Source organism: Vulpes vulpes, chromosome 13 (assembly GCF_048418805.1).
Source record: "Vulpes vulpes isolate BD-2025 chromosome 13, VulVul3, whole genome shotgun sequence".
Classification (NCBI taxonomy): Eukaryota; Metazoa; Chordata; class Mammalia; order Carnivora; family Canidae; genus Vulpes; species Vulpes vulpes.
The window spans coordinates 105,460,403-105,484,193 of record NC_132792.1 but is presented as its reverse complement, the minus strand read 5'-3'; the positions used below and the strand labels follow the sequence as shown (position 1 = coordinate 105,484,193).

Here is a 23,791-nt window from a genome sequence, read left to right as displayed (position 1 = left end):
AACCCCAGGCCACCCCCAGCCCCCCTCACACACTCGCCTCGTCTGAAAACCAGCTCTTCCTCTAACCATTTCCTTTCCGACCCGTGCTCCAACTGCAGCTGTGTACACAAAAGACCGATTCAGGCAGAGGGGTGTGGGAGACCCTTTAACTCCTTCAATTCCAAGTTCTTAGAGCCCTCGAATTAAACTCGGTCTGGTTGCAAAAAAAAAAAAAAAATTTATATATATATATATATATATATATATATATATATATATATATATATATGAAAGATCTGGTTGGCCTGATCCAGAAAATGTACCAGACTAAGGCGGTTCAGATTTCCAGCTTCCTCCCCACCCCACCCCCCATTCTCTTTAACAGCAGCAACCTCCTCCCCAAAGAAGCCCCAAACCTGAAAACCTAAGAAGAAGCTGTGTTTCCTTCTAATCAATGTAGCCTTTACTTTAATAAGGTGAAGATTAAAGATTGCAAATGAAGAGATTTTCTGCACAAAAGAATCCTCAAAGAGGGTTTGAAAAAACAGCCACCGTTTTAGATCATGATGGTTACCCGAGACTCCCCAATTGAAATTCTTCAACTGCCTCTTGATACAGATTATTAACTCCTTGTCATTTATTTTATTCTCATTTGAATTAAACAAGTCAGCACTCAATTTAGTATTTGGAAGCTCTCAACATTCTAGCTGGTCTATATCATTGCAGTGCAGTTTTCAAACACATTGGCAGTGAGACAAGTACTATTAGTATCATCCCTATTTTAAAATGAGTAAACTAGTGAGATTAAGTAACTTGCTCAAGGTCACAGAATTAGGAAGTGGTGAACTGGAACATCGAAATGACATGCTTTTCTCAATGTGATTGGATGGTACTGATCTATATTTAATGGGGGCTCATAAATATAGATCAAGGTAAGAATCAAGTACTTTATGTACACTCTCAACATGACCACTGTGAAAAAAGCTGTGAACAGAATTGCTAGTACTAGGCAAAGTCGATGGATTAGATTATAAACTCTCAACAAACCCCAGATGCATCCACTGCTTTCCTCCAGAGAAGAGAGACTTAAAAGGATACTCTGCTTATCAAAAGCGGTCTCTGACCTTTTGTGAGATAAGAAGGGAAGAAATGGGGGGGGGGGGGGGGCGGGTAATAAAGGATAGCATTACTATATGCAGCAGAAAGTACAAGGCTATGTGATTCACCCATTCACATCACTGTATGGTTTATCAGCTTTATCATTTTGTGCTATAAAAGTTAAAAAACAAAAAACAAAAAAAACCCTTGTCATTCCTGACAATTCTCCAGCCTATCTCCCTGGTAATGAGTTATTTCTGGCATCGAGCTTCTAGAATTAGAATCAAATAGTTCACAACCCAGATGGTAATGATAATCTCAAGCAAGGGGAGATTTTTCCTATTTCATATTCTTCTTTTGGGCTAGGTTTTAATAATTTTATTTTTCTATCTTTCTAGTGAACTCACAGTGGACAAGTTGATATTTGTTTTAATCCATATCTCAGCTTACATGAGATTTCCCCCCCCCTCATGCAGTCAGGATCCACTTCTGACCTAAGACTGGCAAAATACACAGATAAATATGTCTAAGTAAAAGATACACTGCAGATTGAAGAGGCTTGAGAGAGTAGACATCACTAGGAAGATCAAGAGTTCCTCTTACTATTTCTGTTATCTGCCCCGCGGTTGTCGATTTCCTTACTAATTTGTTCCCTTTCACAAAAGCTTCCCCTTTCTTTGGTGATAGTCTGAAGGTGAAAAGCGTAGTCTACAAATCAAGTATTTAGTGTTTTTAGAGTACATCCTCTCATTTTGGATTCTTTAGTACAGCTTACTTCTTCATGATCCCATATTTAAGTAATACAGTGTTATCATGAGGACTACATTTGTCAGAATTTGATTGTATAGTTCATTGGCTATATCAACTTATTTTGTGGAGATAATACTCCACGGTTCTACGCTGCTCATGAAGGAGAGGACTATGGCCAAGAATTTGGCTTGAGGGGAGGAGTTAGTGAGTCAGGTGAAAGAGGTACCTAAGAGTCCTTGTAAATCTCCCTTTAAGACTGCTGTGAGCCGTGTTACTCTCAAGGGTCCCAGAGAGCTCCAGAGACCTGTGATTACCCTCTAAGACATTGGGTAACCGAGGTAATAATTTGAAAATACTAAGCAGATGTGTTTTCATTCCTTTCCCCATAAATCAAGTAGGCTGGCAGCCATTCTCCTGTTTAGCCCTAGGGAAAAGGAGAGGGCAGATTCCACTTTGGGAAGGAGGATGCAGGATATGGGAATGTGCAAAAAAGGCAGGAAGAGGGAGGAAGGAGTCTACCCCTTCCAAATCCGATTGAGCGTAGAAAGGAAGAGATGAAAGGAAGCAAAAGCAGGTCCCCAAAGGGAGATGATAGAAAGGCTTGGCTTTGTTCTTAGCCTTAGAGACTAACTTTGACCTCCTTTCCCACTTGAAACTCCGAGAAAAATCACCTCAAGCAGTACCCCCCCCCCCCCCCCCGCCCCATACCTCCCTCCTCAAGCAAGATAGGTCCCAGTACAATAAAGACTAAAAGCGGTGGCTTGGTATGGCTAGGTAGAAGGGTTAGGGACAGGGAAGGTTATCTAAAAGATTGCACAGGGCCACCTGGGTGGCTCAGTGGTGGAGTATCTGCTTTTTCCTCAGGGCTTGATGCCGGGGTCCTGGGATCGAGTCCCGCATGGGGCTCCCTGTAGGGAGCCTGCTTCTCCCTCTGCCTGTGTCTCTGCCTCTCTCTGTCTTTCGTGAATAAATAAAATCTTTAAAAATAAATAAATAAATGATTGAACAATCACCCAAGAGTTGGAGCTATTCAAAGACAGTCGAAATTGCAAAAGGCTCTAACTCTATCTATAAATTGGCAAGTTTAAAACTATTTGTGTCCCCACCTCTCAGTAGGGTGAGGACAGTCACACAGATTATAGAAAAAATAACCATGCTAAAGCATCTATGAATATTTGATTGTGGAATAAGATTTTTGTCTTATGTACATAGGCAATTCTAAAATAAAATATATGCAGACCATACATCTCCAACTATCCCATGGAGAAATGGCTCCTCTCATCAAACATCATGATTAAAATTGGGGTTCTGGAGTCAGGCAGACCAGGGTCACCTGCTTAGTTTCACTACATGCTGGCTGTGTGACCTGAGCAAGTTACTTTACATCTTTAAGATTTGGTTTCTTCACTTTCCTCACCTAGAAAGTAGGTGTAATAATACTGGTTTCATAGGTTGCTATGGAGATTACATTACAGAATATATTTAAGGCAGTTAACACGGTATTTGGCATATGATAAACGCTCTTTAGTGTTAAATGTTATTTTAAAACAACATGTAAGGTGTCTCTTGTGTATTAGAAGCTGGTACAACAAGAAGAGAAGTCCCAGGCTCTGTCCTCAAGGAACTCATGGGGTTGTGAGCAAGATAAAAACGCCAGCAATTATGATACATCATAATGCTGTAATAATGGTACCATACAGGGTGATATAGGCCCACGGAAGATGAGCGCCTACTTCAGAAAGGAAATTAGGAAGTAAGACTGCAATGTTCCCCCAAGGAACTATCACCTAATCCTGATGAGTAATAATTATAACCTTTTTTTGTCACTTCCTATGTGCAAGATAGAATATAAAATCCTTTAGGGTAGCTCCGACTGTTTTGTTCACTGCTCCCTCTGCAACTCCTAGAATGGAGCCTGGCAGCCAGTGGGCATGAAACGAGTACAAAACTCTTTTAGTTATTCAACAAATTCTTAATTTGATTCTCACAAAAACCCTACTGACAAAATTGAGGCCAAAAGAATAGCAATTTTCCCAGTATTGGATATCAGGTTTTCTTGGCCCCAAAGTTCATATGCTCATCCATTAGGCTGTGTTGCATTTAAAGTGGAAACAGTAGTATAGTGGAAGATAAAGGATTTCTCAAGCAGATATACTTGGGTAGGTAGGAAAGGATGTGAGGTCTCTGGGAAACAGCAGTTTGTTGAGTATAGACCAAAAGCACATAATGGCAGGAGATAAGGCAAGGACCAGGCACAGAACAGTGCTGTGGCCCAGCTGAGAAGCTTGACCTTAGGGGGATCTCTGGGTGGCTCAGCGGTTTGGCGTCTGCCTTCGGCCCAGGGCATGATCCTGGAGTCCTGGGATTGAGTCCCACATTGGGCTCCCTGCATGGAGCCTGCTTCTCCTTCTGCCTGTGTCTCTGCCTCTCTCTCTCTCTCTCTCTCTCTCTCTCTCTGTCTCTCATGAATAAATAAAATTAAAAAAAAAAAAAAAGAAGAAGAAGCTTGACCTTAATTCTGAAGGTGTTTTAGAACTATGAAGTGCATTATGGAGAGAAATTAATGGTGAAATTTGCATATCACAAAGGTCTGGTGTTGGTAGTAGTGGGGAGAATATATCAGAGAAGACTAAAATGAATCAGTGATGAAGGCCTAAACGAAAACACTGGACAAGGAGCTGTAGAAGAAAGCACAGATCTGAGCTCTGCAGAGGGCTTAAAAGTTAGGATTTTTTGCCTAATTGGATGTGGGCATCATCATTGATGGAGGTTATGGGTGGGTAGTGAAGGAGAAAGACCTTTCATATGAATCCCAAGATTATGGCTTGAGTGACCAAGTGGATAATGGTATCATCTATCATGCTAGGAAATACAGATTGAATTGCCCTTCTGGAAGAAAAGTTCTCAATGTGTTTGGACATAGAAAAATACTTCTAGTAATTCTAGGACATCTCAGTGGTGAGAATGAGTGGTTATTGGGCTTTACATATAGCAGGTGTTCATTAAATATTTGTTGACTAAGGGAATGTATGGGCCCTTGAATTTATTTGGTATGTTTGACTTGGAGATACATAGGATTTGGAGGAAATTATCTCATAGGTGATAATTGAAGCTGTGGGTATTGGTACCCTCAAAGAGAAAGAGAAGGCTTGGCAAGGAACTCTTGAGAAGCCCAGTGATACAAGACAAGCCTTCAAAGACAGACTGAGAAGGGGGTGCCTGGGTATCTCAGTAGGTTGAGTGTCTGCTTTTGGCTTGGGTCCTGATCTCAGGGTTCTAGAATCAAGCCTGTGTGGGCTCCCTGCTAGGTGCCAAGACTGCTCCTTCCCCCTGCTCGTGCTCTCCTTTTCATATAATAAATAAATAAAATCTTAAAAAAAAAAGACTGGGGAAGATTTTTGCCTGCTGGGACAAATCAAAGAGGGAGTGGTTTTGCTCTGCCCAAGGGAGAAACAAGTTTCAGAGAGAGGTCTCTTGGGCTACATGTCACAAAGTTTGAATAATGTAAGGGCAGAGGAGGGTTTCCTGGATTTTGTGAGGTACTCTCAAAGATATTTTTAAGAGGCTGGATTTCAGATCAGACCCCATCAATGATTTCTGAAGAAAATAAATATTCTAGTAGGGAGAACTGTAATCCTCTGCAAAATCACCAATATTCTGACTAATCCAAGACCTTCAAGGAAGGAGGAGATATTAAATCATGGTTCATACATACTATCAGCAACTAATTAGAATCAGTAAGTATTTGCACTAAAAAAGTTCCCAGCAATATTAGAGGGGCCAATATGTTCATAAATGAGCACCTGTTAGGCACCAGATGAACTGACCCTTCTTCTGACCTCCCATTTTAGTGGGGTCATGACCCTCCCTCCAATGGTAAAACAAATATTTAAAATGGATGTTTGGAGAACAGGATTACTAAGGCAGACCCAGAAGACACAGAACCAGGAGAGCAACAAGCAAAAAAAAAAGGAAACAATCAGATATCTCAACACACAGTCCACTCAAGTGGAACTGGGCAGATTTTAATATTCAGAGTTCCTAGGCTATCACACAATCATGTTTCTCTTGAGACTTCAGCCAGTGAGTACCGCCAAAGTCCTTGTCTCTCTACTGCTCCAGCATGTGAAGTTCATCTAGAACAGGGATTTTGTATTATCTTGGATTTGAGAAATCCAAAAGACAATAGCAGAGAAGATATGAAATCATTAGCCAGGAATGGATGTTAATCCTGATTCCATCCCCAAAGCCCCTACTCATCACAAATGCCTTTCCAGGTGAAAACGTGTTCACTGAAGCTGATAATCGCTGCTGTCAAAGGCATTCACAGCTGTCACACCACTTTAGATGGGGGCTTCCTTAGATTGTTATCACCTCCTATTGCAGACAGGGTTCCACTTAGCAGTCACATTGCTTCCCTGGGACTAGTAATTTCTCCCATGCGTATGTCTAGGACATTTTCCAGTAGAGAATGGCAGGGACAGGTTATCAATCAATGGTTTAAAATATGCTCCATATCCAAAATGATAGCAGCAAAATAAATATACAATTGGCCAGCCAGGGGTGCTGGCCCTGAAATTGCATTGGTGGCATAGAAATGTATTTGGGATTGGCTCTTGTTCACTACTTTTAACTCCAAGGCATAGCAGATTTTATTAGTTCCTTCTTCAGATCTGATGAGAATTTTATGATATGTAGATACCTCCTGGTTTTTAATAATACCATTTTACTTAAAATTGGTGGATTTCCTCCACATGGAGCCAACCTAAAAGGTGTGCTCATCCATGATTGACTTTTGAAATTGCTTGTTCTTGGAGATTACTTTTCAGCCATATTTTTATAGCTATGCTGATATGCTCATGCAGAATTTTGCAAGCATCCTCCCTACCTACTAGTAAAATAGCAAGGTTTTCATAATATCAAGACACAGAACATGCCACTGCCTAGGCTGCCTCTGTGTGCTGAAACTTTCTAATTTGCCTTTCCTTGGATTTTCTCAAGCTTGGACTTAATTTTATGGAATAATTCATAGAACATGATGAGAATGCAATTTAAAAACACACAGGGCATTATGATTTCTATAATCATTCAATCAAATCTGTGCAATGTGAGGTTTCAGTCTATTAAATAAAAATGTGCTTTTGAATTATACCAGCTGGCTGAATTTAAGAGCCTTAAATATGTTTTCCATAAAAATACAATGTCATAAATGTTAATTGAAGAATGTATTAAGTATTACAGAAATATAGAAAATAAAGCAACCATGCCTGGGGAAGCAGGAGAAAAACCTTACCAAGGCAGCGATATTTCTATCAGGGCTCATTCAACAAATATTTATAGGGCACCTACTATGTGCCAGGAACAATTCTAAGCACTGGAAATACAGAAATTAACAAAATAGACAAGATTCTCTGCCCTCATGGAACTTACACTCAAGTGAATGTTTATGTCGTGTGGGAGAAGAGAGGACTTCAGAAAGGTACAGAGGGACCAGACCATACAGGGCTCTGAATGGCCATTGTAAAGGTTTGACTTAAAACTAAAGTCAGAAACCATTTATTTGTAGGAGTGGTAGCAGCATCTGCTGACAGAGATGTGGAATTTTAACAATAACAACAGCAACACCTAATATTTATTCAATACTTTTTAATGGGCCAAATGTGATGCCTTAATCAAGTAGGTATTTTAGTTTTCAGAAACTTAAAAGGAGCGGTTTTAAATCTCCCTTGTCTGAGGAGGTAACCAGTTAAAAATAACTTAGCCTGATCACCAGCCAGGAAGTGGCAAAGCTGGGCAGGAACATACCTGCCAGGTGTCAAAGTCATCATTCTTATTCACTGACAACAACCTGCCTTCCATAAAGCCTGGTAAAACCTGAGCGTAAGAATGCAGAATCTAAGGTTGGGGAATAGCAGGGATGAGACATCAGATGGATGTAGAAGCAAGAGAATGTAGATTGCTGCCCTAAAGGCAATTAATTCAGTCTAGGGAACAAGGAGGTAAAGCCAGAAAAAGACGTGAAGGCAGGGGCACCAGGAAAGGATGGGAAGCTGTACAAAAAAGCACTATCGTAGGATTAAGGGATTGGAAGGAGTGGAAAGATAGGAATTTAAACTTATGGTTAAGGAAAAGATGGAGGAGGGCAAGGAGGAAGAGATACCAGGCCTTGGGGTTGGCAGTATATATGATTAATAGGAAAAAATAATTTTCCTACCCTTATTGATAATAATTAACCTTTTTTCCCCTGAATAAGCCTCAACTATTTTTGCCCATTTCTTTGATATCTTCCGGAGGGGAGAGAATACCACAGGCTTTTTTTTTTTTTTTTGGTACTTATTTTCAAAGTTAAATCTGCTTTCATCTTCACTATGCCAAAATTGTTGTAGTTCAACCATTCCAGCTATAGACTTGCCTATTTGAGGGCTTTTACGGATATGTATCTGAGCCCAAGTTCAGGAAATTCCTTTATTTCCTTCTCCTATTTTATTTCCATGTTTAAATTAAGCACATCTTGGTGAACTGACTGAGTAGGACAACGGAAAAAAGACAAAGGGCATCTTGGGCTCAACAGGGTGGCAAGAGAAATGTAGAGACTGTAGGTAGCATTAACAAATATTCTTCCCCAAAAAAACCAAAAAACAAACAAACACCCCCCGCCCCCAAAATCTTCCAGAAGGCTCAGAAGCTTTCAAGACAGTATTTCCTTAGGGCTCCCAAAAGTCATCTAACTCGTTTGGTTTTATTTCTGACTTTGATATTAAAAAGTTCAGACTGGGTGATGGGACTCATTAATATAAATGTGAAGCCAGGGAGCAGGGTTACACAGGTGGTGAAGATCCAGTAGTTCTAACAGGTACCAGTGGCCTTCAGAGTTTCAGAACTGCCCAGAAGTCAGGCCACCAATGGCAACAAGGGACACTGGGAGGGTGGGTCTTCCAGAGCTGGGGCTTCTCTGTCAAGTCTGGTGTACATGGCAGCAGGGTTGTGGCTCACTGATGTCTCCTCTACAGCGTGTCAAGGGAACATGAGGCCAGCAGCTGGGAAGCAGTGTGAGTAATGAAAGAGAAATTCCCCAATTTCTGACCTCATCCAAATAAAATTTTTAAGAAGAAAATTAAAGAAGCTTAGTTCATTAAAAAAAAATGTAACTAAGTTTCTATCAGAAATATTTTAATTAGGGATCCCTGGGTGGCTCAACGGTTTAGCGCCTGCCTTCAGCCCAGGGCGTGATCCTGGAGTCCCGGGATCGAGTCCCACATCAGGCTCAATGCATGGAACCTGCTTCTCCCTTTGCCTGTGTCTCTGCCTCTGTCTCTCTCTGTGTCTCTCATGAATAAATAAATAAAATCTTTTTTTAAAAAAATTAATTAGAGCTTATATTTTGTTTAATCAAGACCTTATAAGGCCAAGTACCTTCATGTCCTCAATACACAATCACTGAACATCTACAGAACATGAAGGGTCCAACTACAGAGTATAGCACGTGAAAACAAAGGGTCACCTTCAGCTAGCTTCCATTTAATTTCTATATGAAGTTATCAGATTCTTAGGAAATACAAAAGAATCTTAGTCTCAACAACATATGGAAAGCCACAATGAGTTAATAGTCAGCTGATAGAATTACAATCAAGGGATTAGCTCTCCTACACTGCCTGACTCTCATACTCTCCCTTAAACCCCTAATTCCAGTCTTTAGAGAGGATCTTATCAGCCTTCAAGGATGCAAGGACAGGATCATCATAAACCAGAAGCAATGGTACGTCTAGTGATTTTTTATTATTCTTGTCTTTCCATCTTTCTGGGAACTATTCCTTCAAGCCTTGTGATTCTAGTAGAGTTTGCCAATTATAATATTCCATCTTCCTGGCTCTAAGGATTGGTTCTGAGTTAGGCCTATGATCAAGGTATTTAGAATATCTCTCTAGCATTAAAAACAAAAAAGCTGTAGTGTGTGTGTGTGTGTCTGTGTATGTGTGTGTGCACTTGCCTATGTGCTTGGCAGGGTGGGGGTGGGTATGCAGAGATAATACCCTTCTTATTAAGATAGCACTTTAGAATTGAGAAAATACAGTATAAATTGTGGGGGAGAAATAAAAGGCATCCAAATCAGAAAGAAAGAAAGAAAACTGTCACTATTTGCAGATGACATGATGTTACATAGAAAAACCCCCAAAGACTCCACGAAAAACTTGTTAGAATAAGTGAATTTAGTAAAGTTGCAGAGTACAAAATTAATATACAGAAGCCAGTTGCATTTCTATATACTAATCAACTATCAGAAAGAGAAATTAACAATCTCATTCACGATGGCATCACAATGAATAAAATATCTAGAGGTAAATTTAACCAAGGAGGTAAAAGACCTATACACTGAAAATTGTAAGGCACTGATAAAAGAAATTGAAGACACAAATGGGTATTCCTTGCTCATGGATAATATTGTTAAAATGTTCATACTATCTAAAGCAGTCTACAGATGTAATGAAATTCCTATCAAAGTTCGAATGGCATTTTTCAAAAAAGTAAAAAAAACAATACTAATGTTTATATGAAATCACAGAAGACCCAGAAGAAACCAAGAAATCATAAGGATAAATCTGGAGGCATCACGCTTCCTGCAGTTATATATAAGTATAAAAAGGGTACTAATCAAAACAGTGTGGTACTTGCACAAAAACAGACACATAGACAAATGGAATGAATAGAGAGCCCAGAAATAAACCTATACATATAGGAATTTTTTTTAAAGATTCATTTTTTTTTAATTTTAGAGAGTGTGCATAGAGGAGGGGGGAGGGGCAGAGAAGCAGATAGAAAGAATCTTAGACTCCTGGCCTAGGTAGGACAGAGCCCCATATGGGGCTTCTCCCACAACGCCAAAATCATGACCCCAGCCAAAATCAAGACTAGACCACTCAACTGACTGAGCCACCCAGGTACCCCTGTAGGATTAATTTATGACAAATAAGGCAAGAATATACAATGGGGTAAGGACAGTTTCTTTAATAAATGGTGCTGGGAAAACTGGACAGCTACATACATTAGAATGAAACTGGACCCTTACCTTATACCATACAGAAAAATGAATAGATCACAGACTTAAACATAAGACATAAAACCTTAAAATTCCTAAAAGGAAACAGCATTTAAGCTCCTTGATATCAGTCTGGCAATTATTTGTTGGATTTGACACCAAAGCAAAGGCAACAAAAGCAAAAAACAAATAAGTGGGACTATATCAAACTAAAAACTTCCCGTACAGCAAAGGAAACCATCAACAAAATGAAAAGGCAACCCATAAATAGGAGAAAATGTTTGTAAGTCATATTTAATAAGGGGTTAATAATAAAAAAAAATCTAAAGAACTCACATAACTAAATAGCAAAAAAAAAAAACATTTAAAAAATGGAGAGGAATTAAAAAGACATTTTTCCAAAGATGACATACAAATAGCCAATATGTACTGGAAAGGTGCTCAGTATCACTAATTATGAAGGAAATGCGAATCAAAACCACAACAAGGTATTACCTCACACCTGTGAGAATGGCTGGTATCAAAAAGACAAGAAAGAAATAAGTGTTGGAGGGGACGTGGAGCAAAAGGAATCCTTGTCCACTGTTGGTGAGAATGTAAATTGGTACAGCCACTCTGGAAAACAATAAGGAGTTTTCTCAACATGTGAAGAATAGAAGTACCCTATACTCCAGCAATTCCACCTCTGGGTTGTTTATGGGAAGAAAATGAAAACACTAACTGAATAAATATCTGCACCCCTATATTCATAGCAGCATTGTTCATCATTGTTCATAGCTAAGACATGGAAGCAACCTAAATGTCCAGAGGCAGGTGAATGGATAAAGAAAACATGATACATTCTACCCCAAAGTGGAATGTTATTTAGCCAAAAATAATTGAACTATATTGCCATTTGGAACAATGTGGATGGACCTTGAGGGCATTATGTAAAGTGAAGTAAGTCAGGGACACCTGGGTGGCTCAGTGGTCGAGCATCTGCCTTAGGCTCAGGGTGTGATCCCAGGGCCTTAGGATAGAGGCCTGCATCAGGCTCCTCACAGGGAGCCTGCTTCTCCCTCTGCCTATACTTCTCTCTCTCTGTGTCTCTCATGAATAAATAAATAAAATCTTAAAAAAAAAGAGAAAGACAAATACCATATGATCTTATGTGTATGTTGAATCTAAAGAAACCAATCGACCCCAAATCAGAGATACAGAAAGCAGTGGGAGATAGATAAAATGGGTGAAGGGAGTCCAAAGGTACAAACTTCCACTTACAAAACAAGTCCTGAGGATGTAATATACAACATGATGATGATAGTAATATTGTATTGCACATCTGAAAGTTGAGGGAGAGCTCAAAATTCTCATTTAAAAGAAAATAAAGGGGATCCCTGGATGGCTCAGCGGTTTGAGCGCTTGCCTTCGGCCCAGGGCATGATCCTGGAGTCTCGGGATCAAGTCCCATATCGGGCTCCCTGCATGGAGCCTGCTTCTCCCTCTGCCTGTGTCTCTGCTTCTCTGTCTCTCTGTGTCTCTCATGAATAAATGAATAAAATCTTAAAAAAAAATAAAAACAAACCACTTGTAACTGTGGTGATAAATATGAACTAGACTTACTGTGATCATTTCCAACATATATAAACAACAAATCATTAGCTGTATACCTGAAACTAGTACAATGTTATACGTCAAACATGCCTCAATTTTGAAACAGAAAATATAGTATAAATTGTATACTTACTATATTTTTAAGGAGTAGAAATAGAAAGAGGTCATAGTTTGGATTATTAGATTCAAATTTGGAAATAAAAGAAGATTCAAATTTGAATCCAAATGCTGGTCCTTAAAAGTTGAGTCAACTTGGCAAATTACTTCTCTTAGCCTCAGCTTCTTCCTCCATAAAATGGGGTATATGAAGATTCACAAGGCAATACTCTGAGATACAAAGCTTGTTCTTGCTTTAACAACTGAGGCCATAATTGGTTACCTTTTTCCCTTCAGAGGTTTTATCGATTTCTCCTCCCCTTGAATCTAGGCAGGCCCTGTGGCAGCTTTGAGGAATAGATTTTTTTTGAGCAATAGATTTTATTGTTATAAGTGTTATACCAACTAGTTCCTAGCCTAGACTTTATGATGACTAGCAGCTTTTGCCTTTGTCTCTTGGAAACCAGCTGCCCTGTAAGAAGTTCAACTATCCTCTATCACCATGCTATGGGAAGTATGAGCCATGGGGAGAGGCCCCAGAGGAAGAGATCATGGGGAGGAGGGAAGGAGGAGTGATAAGGAGAGGCAGTGAACCCAGAGAGTTCAAAGGCCCATGACTGAAGAAGCATCCTCCGGCCCCAGCCACCACAGCTAATCATGATCCACTATGTGGCTCAGAGATAAATTGCCGAACCAAGACCTTCCTGAATTCCTGATCCACACAATCATGAGCTATAACAAAATGGTAGTTTTATGTGTATGAGTTTGGGGATCGTCGGTTATGCAGTAATATAGATAATACCAACGCTCTTTTGGTTCCCTATTGCTGTGTAAGGAATCACTTCAAAACTTAGTGGGTAAAAACAGGAATCATATTATTATTTTTTATTTTGAGGCTGACTAGACATACAAGGTGGTTGTCACTTATGATCTCTCATGCAGTTGTAATTGAAAGGATGGGTGACTACTGAAATCACCTTAATGACTTCCTCAGCCTCACTAACTAGTGGTCGACATTGCCTTTTGGGCCCCTCAGCTGGGGCTCTGGTGGAACACCCATACACACATCTCCACATTGCTTGGGCACCCTCCCAGCATGGCAGGTTGATTCCAAGCATGACTGTCCCTAAAGAACACGCAGAAAAGCATGGGATTTCAGAATCTACTCTTGGAAGTCCCAAAGCATAACTTCTTTAATACTTTGCTGGTCAAAGTAACCCAGATTCAAGAAGGAATATTGACTCCATCAGAATCATAAATGGGAGGAATGTCAATATCACACTCTAAGAGAACCATGTGGGAAAGGAGCTACTGGGGCAGCCATCCATGAAAAATACATTGCGCCACACTCACCCTGTTCCAACTCCTTAACTCCCCATCTCCTCCACAGGGTTAATAAAGAATTTGAGAGAAGAAAAAAATAATCAGTGCTCAAGTATTGAGTTTCAAAATAGACTTTAAAGCCCACGGGATGGATAGTAACCTGAAGAAAAATTTGTGAGCTTCCAAAGTCTGATTTTCAAGTATCAAAGACTTAAGATCCTTGAAGGATTCAGAACTTAAAGTGCACACTCTAAATCACAAGAGTGCATTACTAGTTAGAGGCTTTTGAGGTGAGTGTCCTTGAGAAGGGAACCTGTCCTCTCTCCTAGTCCCAGTCATGCCTCAAGTCAACTTGGGGATTTGCAAGTAGAGGGAACTGGTCCTTTGCTTTGTGTCTGGAGCCCTCAGGAATGGCAAAGCCCCACAGAGCTTTCCAACTCACCACAACACAGAATAAGATGGGACAGAGGCCAGTGAATGGCTTAGCAGGATACAGAATTTTCGGCAGAGAGACCAATATTCCTGGGGAGGGAGAACACACCTGACCCCACGTGGTCATGACAGAAATATAGTGACAGACAACACCAGCAGAAAATATACATTATCTGCTGACAGAGCAGGTTTCCCTGAGGGAAAGTTGCCATGACTGCAACTCGAAAAATCAGATCTCCATTCAGGTTTCCAGAAGCACCTTGTAAAAATGTGGTGTGGTGTCTATAGTCATCACCGCTTCCCTCACTTACTGAATAAGCAGACCAGAAGCAGAAATTAGGCTGGCGCCATTGCTTGGGATGATGCACAGGGCATTTAATGAGGAAGCTTCTCCCCACCCTCTTGTCATCTCTCCTGCTTGAACTGGGCCCATATTCAGCACTCAATTTTGACTCCTCAGAATCTTTGCCCCACCCCACCTCCGCCCTGTCTGATCCTGTCACCATATCTGTTCATTTCACTGAATTTCATGTGACACAAGACACATAGTTCCCCTCTTTTCTCCTGCCACTCGTCACCCCCTACTGCACACCTACTACTTCATGCCTAGATTATGAGACTCTTGAGAAGTTTGCTTGCTTCCTTACTCTTATTCCTCAAGGCTTCAGAACTATCACCGCAAGAGCTATCTTTTATCCTTTCTTTTTTTAAAGGTCTTCACTGGTTTCCTGTCGCTTTCAGGATAAACATTCAAAGTTTTACTGTGGCTACTGAAGGGCCCTAACCCTTCAGTAAGGGTTAGACCCTAATCTAAGTACCTTGAGATTAGGACCCTAATCTAAGTACCTTGAGAAACCTACCATCCCTCACCATATAGAAGAAGGGTGGGATTTAATTTGCTAGTTCTGCCTCCTGGTATTTTCATGAGAAAAGACTTCCCCGGTAATAAGCAAAGAGCCTGTAATATTTCTATTTTGAATCCTTCACCTGAGCTCTTATAGAGATAGATTCTTCCCTCTGATTATTGTAGCCTAGGTTCAGTGGCACTGCCAGACCTCTCAGCTACTATTTCAAAATAACTTCAGCTTGCCTCATGGTAAAGTGAGGAAGAGGACAGCAACTCAGGTCACATGAATTATGATGTAAATGTAACAGGATCTGAGTTGTCCTCTCTTTAGAGTCCCTGTCCATCCAGAACATTCAGGACGAGGAGAGAAAGCCAGGAACATTCATCCACCATCTCAGCTTCACAACTGCCCTGACTACATCCAATTACATCTGAGAGTCGGAATCCCTGTTTTCAGCAAATTAAAATATCAGCTTAAAAATTCATAGGCAATTCTTGCTTGGAAGAAACAAGGAAGCCTGGTGTTGCTATTTCCTAGGTTCAAAGTTTTGCAGAGAGAATGAGTTTCGAGGCTGGACGGCAAGTCCAAAAAAGTTTCTCTGGCTGGTCACTTACATTTGGACACAACCTGCTCAACAGCAGCCTCGCATTCTGCACACAAAAGCCTCGACTCAGTAAAGGAAATCATCCCACGAGTGCTCTCCTCCCACATTCGCATTACTTGAGAAGAGTTCCTGAAGTTTGGACGTAGCACTGTGGAGCTGAGCCAATAAACTTCACAGCAGTTATGAAACAGCTGCAAATCCATGCTTAGGTCATGCCTTGTACCAATACTATATAAAGGACACATTCACATGGAGAAAAGCAATGTGGCTTTACTAGTGCTGGTCAAGGTGAGCAGCTTGATTTCACTAAGGTGACTGAAGAACCCCTTTGGGGGGGGTTGTTTCCTAATGAGGCGATTCTAGGATGTATTGTTAACCTGGATTACTTTTCATATTTTATTTTCTCCAATCTGCCTCCCTCCAAGCAAATAATAATAATAATAATAATAATTAAAAACCCCAAAACCAAAAACAGAAGTTTACGTCCCTCTTCTAAATCTATCCATTAACCATTCACAACATGGAAGGCAAGAACCCAACCACAAACCAAAACAAAGGCAATCTGTCTAACCTTTCAGAACTTTTTCACTTGGATTTTAGCTGGCACAACACAAAGCAAGGGGAGATGGGTGGCAAGGGGAGATGTTGCCATCTACAGTATTACATTTACTGAAAAGATCTTTTTCTGATTCCCCTTGACTATCAGTCAGGCAAATGTGAGAGTCAAGTTTTCTGTGTGATTTTATACATAATTATCAGTCTCTGCAAAATGGGAAATGGAAGCTCAGTGAACTTTTGGATTCTGTTCCAAAGATCTTTGTAAATTTTATTAATCTTGAGATTGTTTACATTTGCTAAAGAAAAGCAAGTTATATGGTTTTAAGAATTGAAGTAGATTTGTGTAAAATGCGTTGTTCTACTGCAGTCTGAGAAAGGTGGCGTTTTAGTCGAAAGGCCTTTAGCAAATAATTGCAACAGATAATTCATGAGTGAGGGATGATGTCAGGCTGTGAATGAGGAGGACTGGAAGGAGAGTTGATAGTTTACAAAAGGGTTCTATTCTTCCCAGCTTCAACTTAGGTATTTTATTTTATTTTTTAAAGATTTTATTTATCTGTTCATTAGAGACACAGAGAGAGAGAGGTAGAGACACAGGCAGAGGGAGAAGCAGGCTCCATGCAGGGAGCCCGATGCGATGCGGGACTCTATCCCAGGACTCCAGGATCATGCCCTGGGCTGAAGGCGGGGCTAAACCGCTGAGCCACCTGGGCTGCTCACAACTGAGGTATTTTAAAGACTTGTAGTAAATAGGATAAATAAGATCAAGCCCAGGAAGTTGCTAAAATCCCAGCTCATGGTAGCAGAGCAGGATTAGAAACTCACTGAAAACTTCAATATTTAGTGCTCTGGAGCTTTGAGTGCCTTTAATGTAGTAAAACCTGGGCTCTTTCCTACAGCCATAGATCAAATCATTGTAAGATTGGATAGAATCAGTATACACTGTTAACCTGAAGCATCAACTCTTTGTTGACCTGAAAGTTTTGACCAAAACAAGTGCTACTTAGCTTATTCTTTCCTGTGGTCCACGGCGGTTCTTTAGTGATATATTTGACACTTATGATTAAATAAAAAAATCTGGATTATCACATTATAACAAATATATGACCACATGACAAATATCACTTAATAAAATGGCCACATTTTCATTTCTTGACCAGCCTAGAGAAATGCTACTGGATTAAAAAAAAATAGCAAGGCATCAGCAAGTTTAAAAGTATATTATCCTGGGTATCATTTTGTCCATTTGTTTGGTTTAGATTACCCTCGTCAGGAGTCTGAAAATATTATACATCTTTACTTTATTCCCTTTTAAAAAAAAAACATCTTATTCCATTATTTACCAAATGACCAAATCCTACCCATGCTTCTCCAATTGCCTCTCAATTTTTTGTTTCCATAATCATGTCACCTGAGCTACAGGCAAATGTGAAAGCTTCCAAGAGTCCATCTGTGCTCTTCTTTCAATCCTCTTAACATAGGGGAGTATTTGTAATTTGTGGAATATGCAGAAGAATGAGGGCATACAGAATGTCTAATATTAAAAGCAAACATCTCTTACTACTTTCCCTTACCCCTAGTCCCATTTTAAATAATCTTTTTGAAGTACTTCTGCTTTTAATTCTCCTCGGGTTACAATTGTAGCTCTAAAAATTCAGGTATGTTCTAGTCTTAATTTATCAACACAGTATTTTCTACTATGAAAGAAATTCAACACTTCTATTGCTTCCTGCCTCTCAATTATTGTTAATATTTTGAATTATTCCAGCGGTCACTGTTAGGACTTTAAGGAACATTCTTAAAATCCCATTTCTTGACTCATTCCAAGGAGCATGACCTATCAACTCTCTATTTTATGTCTCTTTGCAAACTTTTCTGCTTTTAATTTTCATGCTTTACCATTGGGTCTCCTTTATCCTTAATATTTATATTATGTTCTATGACTGTATTTAAGGCTTCCTTGTTTTGACTGTAGATTGCTTCCAAACTTGAAGTCCAGCAAATAGAATTTATTAGGTCATTTTTTCTTCTCTTCAACATTAAGTGGTATTACCTTTCATAGAGAAAGAAATATAATCTCATTACATCTTGCAATCAGAAGAATATTCTAATAAGCCAAAGTCAAATGGATTATCTTTCCACAGGCCATTAATTGCTCAAAAGCATGCCTCATTTTAAGATTAAAGTTGAGTCTTACCATATCTATGTATTTGACCTATCTGTATCTACATAGTTTTTCCTAGAGACTTTTTTTTCTGACAGAAGAAACCTATAACCATCATTGTATGATAAATAATATTCAGATTTGAACTCTAAATTTATGGTAGAATCTGACTCTTTGCTGTAAGACTTCCTCATAGAACCCACTAATGTAGGCCAATTGCTTTGATATTATTGCTGGCATCTTGAGGTTTCTTATAATTAGACTCTGTCAGTAGTCTCATCGTTTTTCGATGTCATATTATCTTTTATCTTTTTCTCTATGTTTCTAGACTATATCTTCAAGCTGCTTGAGAAGAGGGGTAAAGTTTTTAAGTCTTCAGGTCAGAAAATGTCTATTTGCTCTCATACTTTTTTGATACTTGGGTTGAGTACAGAATTATAGTTCCAAAATCCATTCCCTCAGAGCTTTGACAGCCTGGTTCTATGTCTTCTAGCTTCCAACTATGTATCAAAGTTATTCCATTTAGGTGATTGCTTGTGTTGGTAATCTTCTCATTGTCTGACTTTCCACCCCAGGAGCTCTAAGACATCCTGTATCTTGAAATTTCACCAAGATGGGTATAGGGTTGGCTTCTTTTAATCTGCATCTTTAGGCCTTTCTGATTTGTTTTTTTTTCTCTCTAGAGATTCAAACTATGTTGGAACTGCTAGATCATCCTTTCAGATCTCTCAATATTTTTCACCTTTGTTTTGTACTCTGGAATACTCTGTCAACATTCAAAGTCTTTCCCTTGATTTTTAGTTTGCAAGAACTCATGTTCCCTAATCTCATCTTATCCATAGCATTTTTTTTTAAGCAAATAGGTAGTAGAGTTTGATTAATTCAATACTTTTTATTCTAAGGATAGATTTTTTTCTTCCATTCACAGATTTCATCTAAATTATACGAATTCTTTGAATTATTTCAATTGTTCTTTTTCCATATTTTGTCTTAAAACTTTTTAAATTAGCAATATAATCATATCCTCTTTCCATGTTCTAGGAGTTTGTCAATTTCTGGTCCTTACTCCTGTTTCCAGAACTGCCAAATTTTTTTTTAAATTGTTATTTCAATTGATGATCTGGAAAGAAAGGAGGCAAAACTATGTTTTTAGAATACCATCTGAGAATTCAATGTTTCTAGATTATTTGCATTGTGTTCAGTATTTCCCACTATCTAAAATACAAAGTTTACATATAAAGCCTAGATGACTTAGTCTGGTATTTGGGACTCAGTACTATTTGATCCTGGTTTATCTTTCTCCCTTAATCCTCCAGTAATCACACTAAAGAATCCATCATTGCCTCCTACCCTCCTTGGCATGGTTTATGCTGTTCCTTATGCCTTCTGTCTGGTATCTGGAATGGCCTTTTTACTCCTCCTTAATCTAGATTTTACAAAAGTAGGCTCAGCACAAAGTTCACCTCTTCTGAAGCCTTTATGACCATCCTAGGATAGCCAAAATTCTGTTATAATTGAAACCACTTGAGTTCCATCCAAGTGAATTGTTCTTTGTGCCAGCAAGGTGACCTTTTTTGACCAGAATTCTCTGCCATTTTTACCTTGAAATCCAAAATAATTTCACTTTAGTGGAATTAAATTTAAAAGCACATGCTTTATGTTTTGATATCGTCCCATACAATAAAATATTGAAGTTTTGATGAGATGCAGCTTTGGGCAGAAGACATGAATAGACATTTTACCAAAGAGGACATACAGATGGCCAACAGACATATGAAAAGATGCTCAACATCACTTATCAGGGAAATACAAATCAAAACTACAATGAGGTATCAACTCACACCTGTCAGAATGGCTAAAATCAACAACACAAAGAACAACAGATGTTGGCAAGAATATAGAGAAAGGGGAACCCTCTTTTCACTGTTGGTAGGAATGCAAACTGGTGTAGCTACTCTGGAAAATAGTACAGAAGTTCCTAAAAAGGTTAAAAATAAAACTAACTTCTGATCCAGCAGTTGCACTACTAGGTACTTACTGAAAAAAAAAATACAAAAATACTGAAGGGATACATGCACTTAGATGGCCAAATGGCCACTGAATGGTGGATAAAGATGATGTGATATATATACACACTGGAATATTACTCAGCCATAAAAATGAAGTCTTGACATTTGCCATGACATGGATAGAGCTAGAGAGCATAATGCTGAACAAAATAAGTCAGAGGAAGACAAATACCATATGACTTCACTCATATGTGGAATTTAAGAAATAAATGATTATGGGGGGAGAAAGAGGCAAATCAAGAAATAGACTCAACTCAGAGAACAAACTGATAGTTGGCAGAAGGGAAGGAGGTTGGAGGATGTGCTAAATAGATGGTGGGGATTTAGGAGTACACATGTTGTGATGAGCACTGGGTGTTGTATGAAAGTGTTGACTCACTAAATTATACACCTGAAACTACTATTACACTGAGTTAACTGGAATTTAAATAACTTTAAGGAAACAAAGGGGAGGATTGAATAGTATGCCTGAGTTAGGCAGTTTCTTAAATTTTGTTTTGAGCAGGAGGCAATAGTGATAGGATATTCTTATTTCAAGAGACCTTTCTAGAAGAATGGTTATCCCCTTTGGAGGCAATAATGTCATTACACAACATTCTAAGCACTCAATTCTTATTTTCTGACAAACTGAGCAGAGTTTTTCTCTAAGCCAGGCATTGGAAAAGGATGCTAATGATTTAGTTCAGCCTGTAAGCCAAAGCAATGTTATGTGAGTGGCATTACCTCACACAAGTTTGAAATGTATCACTCCCCAAGAGCAAAAATAAAGTTGGAAGCACAAGAATCCCATGAGGGAAACTCTACCAAGCAGATATTATGTAGCCTAGTCATTGCCTTGAAAAATCATAACATAACACATCAGCATTTTGGAACCTCATGGTCCAGTAAAGGACTAACACCATACTCCAAAGCAAGAGTATGAAGTATTGGAAAATAAAAAATCCTCACGACCTAGAATTTAGTTCTCTAGGGAAGCACTTTGGCTTACCTTGACCTTTACTGTTCATGTTACCTAATGTAGTTTGATGTTAACCTGATAATCTGTGATTCATTGGAATTGCTTTCTTGAAGACTGAAATAGGACTAACTTTAGAACAGAGGCAAACACGTCAGTGCATGCATTTTAAGCGGAATGATATTTGAGGTAAGCAAGGCTGAAAATCTGTCATCTACTGTATAAGCCGCTGAGCAATCTCATGTCAAGCCAGTTTTATAGATTATGCAGAATCCAAAAAGCATAAATTAAGTGCCTAACGTCTGGGGCGGGAATGATAATTAAAATAGAATGCATCATCTACTTTTATTTAGAATATTATGTTTTGGAAAAATTACACTTGAGAAAATTTAAAATCCAAGGTAATACCCACTCTGGAATTCCATAGTTATTCTCAAGGGATGTGGGAACACACAGATATGGGACTTCCAGTCAGGGTTATTTAACCAGTTAAGAACTGTAAGCTTAAAACTTAACCAAACTTAGCTTTGAAAGAGACTCCGTAAGTCAAACAATGGGAGGTTGGAATAATAATAGGATGTCAATTTATAGACCGTTCTATAGACCTTAACACTATAATCAGGAATATGTGTGACAGCATGAAAAACTTGTGACATAAAATGAAATTAATAAGCAGTATACTGATGTATGCACAAGGTATTGTTCCAACTACATGAAATTATATGAATAAGAACTAGAAGGAAAAGAAAAATTGTTAGAATAGAATTACAGGTGATTGGCTTTTCATGATTTCTACTATTATTTTCAATAATTGAAATTTCGGGAATATTACAAAAGTAGAACATTAAATATGTAAGACATTTAAGAAGAAAGGCAGGCAGCATTGGAGTTCTGGGAGACCTTTGATTACCTACTATATTTCTTATGAGATACATCATAAGTATTCATAATTGTAGCTTGACTTTTGCCTAGATGGTAGTGAAGACAATGGTTTAGTTCTGTTTCTTGATTATTTAAATTAAAATTACTCAATTGTGCATTTCTTAAAAGATTAATTTATTCATGAGCAACACAGAGAGAGAGGCAGAAACACAGGCAGAGGGAGAAGGGGTTCCATGCATTGAGCCCGATGCGGGACTCAATCCTGGGACTCCAGGATCATGCCCTGGGCCAAAGGCAGGCGCTAAACTGCTAAGCCACTCAGGGATCGCCTATGGCACTAGTAATTGTAGTTCCATGAAGGGGTAACCTATGATCAACATAACCAAAATAGTGGGAGGGTAAAGAGGGCAGGCAAGCAGACAGAGGAGGTGTATAGGTACAACTTCCAAGATAATCAGAATTAAACAGATACACATAGCATCAGTCAATTGCCCCCTATTACCTCTATTCCACCTCCAATCCTACCCCAAAGGTTTTCTGCTTTTCTGGTAGTTCCCAACATGTATATCTAGCTGTGAGTACTACTTGTGGAAAATCGCTTTGCATTTCCTGCTTGGGTATTAATCTTGCCTCTACTACTTATTAGTTAGGAGCCCTGAACAAGCTTGTTAAGCTCTCAAACTCATTTATTAAAAGCATAAACAAACTCCACATAGGACATATAAAGATGAACCAATTTGGGCAGCCCCGGTGGCTTAGAGGTTTAGCATCACCTTCAGCCTGGAGTGTGATCCTGGAGACCTGGGATTGAGTCCCACGTCAGGCTCCGTGCATGGAGCCTGCTTCTCTCTCTGCCTCTCTCTGTCTCTCATGAATGAATAAATAAATAAAATAAATGAACCAATTTTGCGTAAGACATCCTATGTAAAGTCACTAGCAGAGTACTTAACACACGGTAGCCATTAAATCAAGTTTGTTTTCTCCCTATCTTTTTCTTCTTTGTAAACAGGACTCTGGTGTTCAAATATTAGAGAGTTTAGGTAAACTGAAGGTGAATCACCTTGGCTGTAGGTTGTTTTCAGATCTTACTCCCTCCCCATATTCACCCTCACACAGACTGGAATCCCTAGGCTGTATGTAACCAACCTGATGGCAGACTGGACTGGGGCCAGGCCAGACTTGTTTGGACATCAAAGACCAGAGTGAGTTTCCTGGGTTGGCTCTATTAGTAAGCTGTATTTAAAATTTCAGTTCTGGGATGCCTGGGTGGCTCAGTAGTTGAGTGCCTGCCTTTGGCTCAGGTCCTGATCCCGGGATCCGGGGTCGAGTCCCGCATCGGGCTCCCTGCGTGGAGCCTGCTTCTCCCTTTGCCTGTGTCTCTGCCTCTCTGTGTGTCTCTCATGAAT

At 39.3% G+C, this 23,791-nt stretch overlaps 1 protein-coding gene across 5 annotated transcripts in view; it reads right to left on the bottom strand.

The window, feature by feature from the left end:
• Nucleotides 1-23,791, bottom strand: part of MAPRE2 (microtubule associated protein RP/EB family member 2) — a 157,119-nt gene that overhangs the window by 93,494 nt on the left and 39,834 nt on the right. The gene's annotated exons all lie outside the window — the stretch shown is intronic.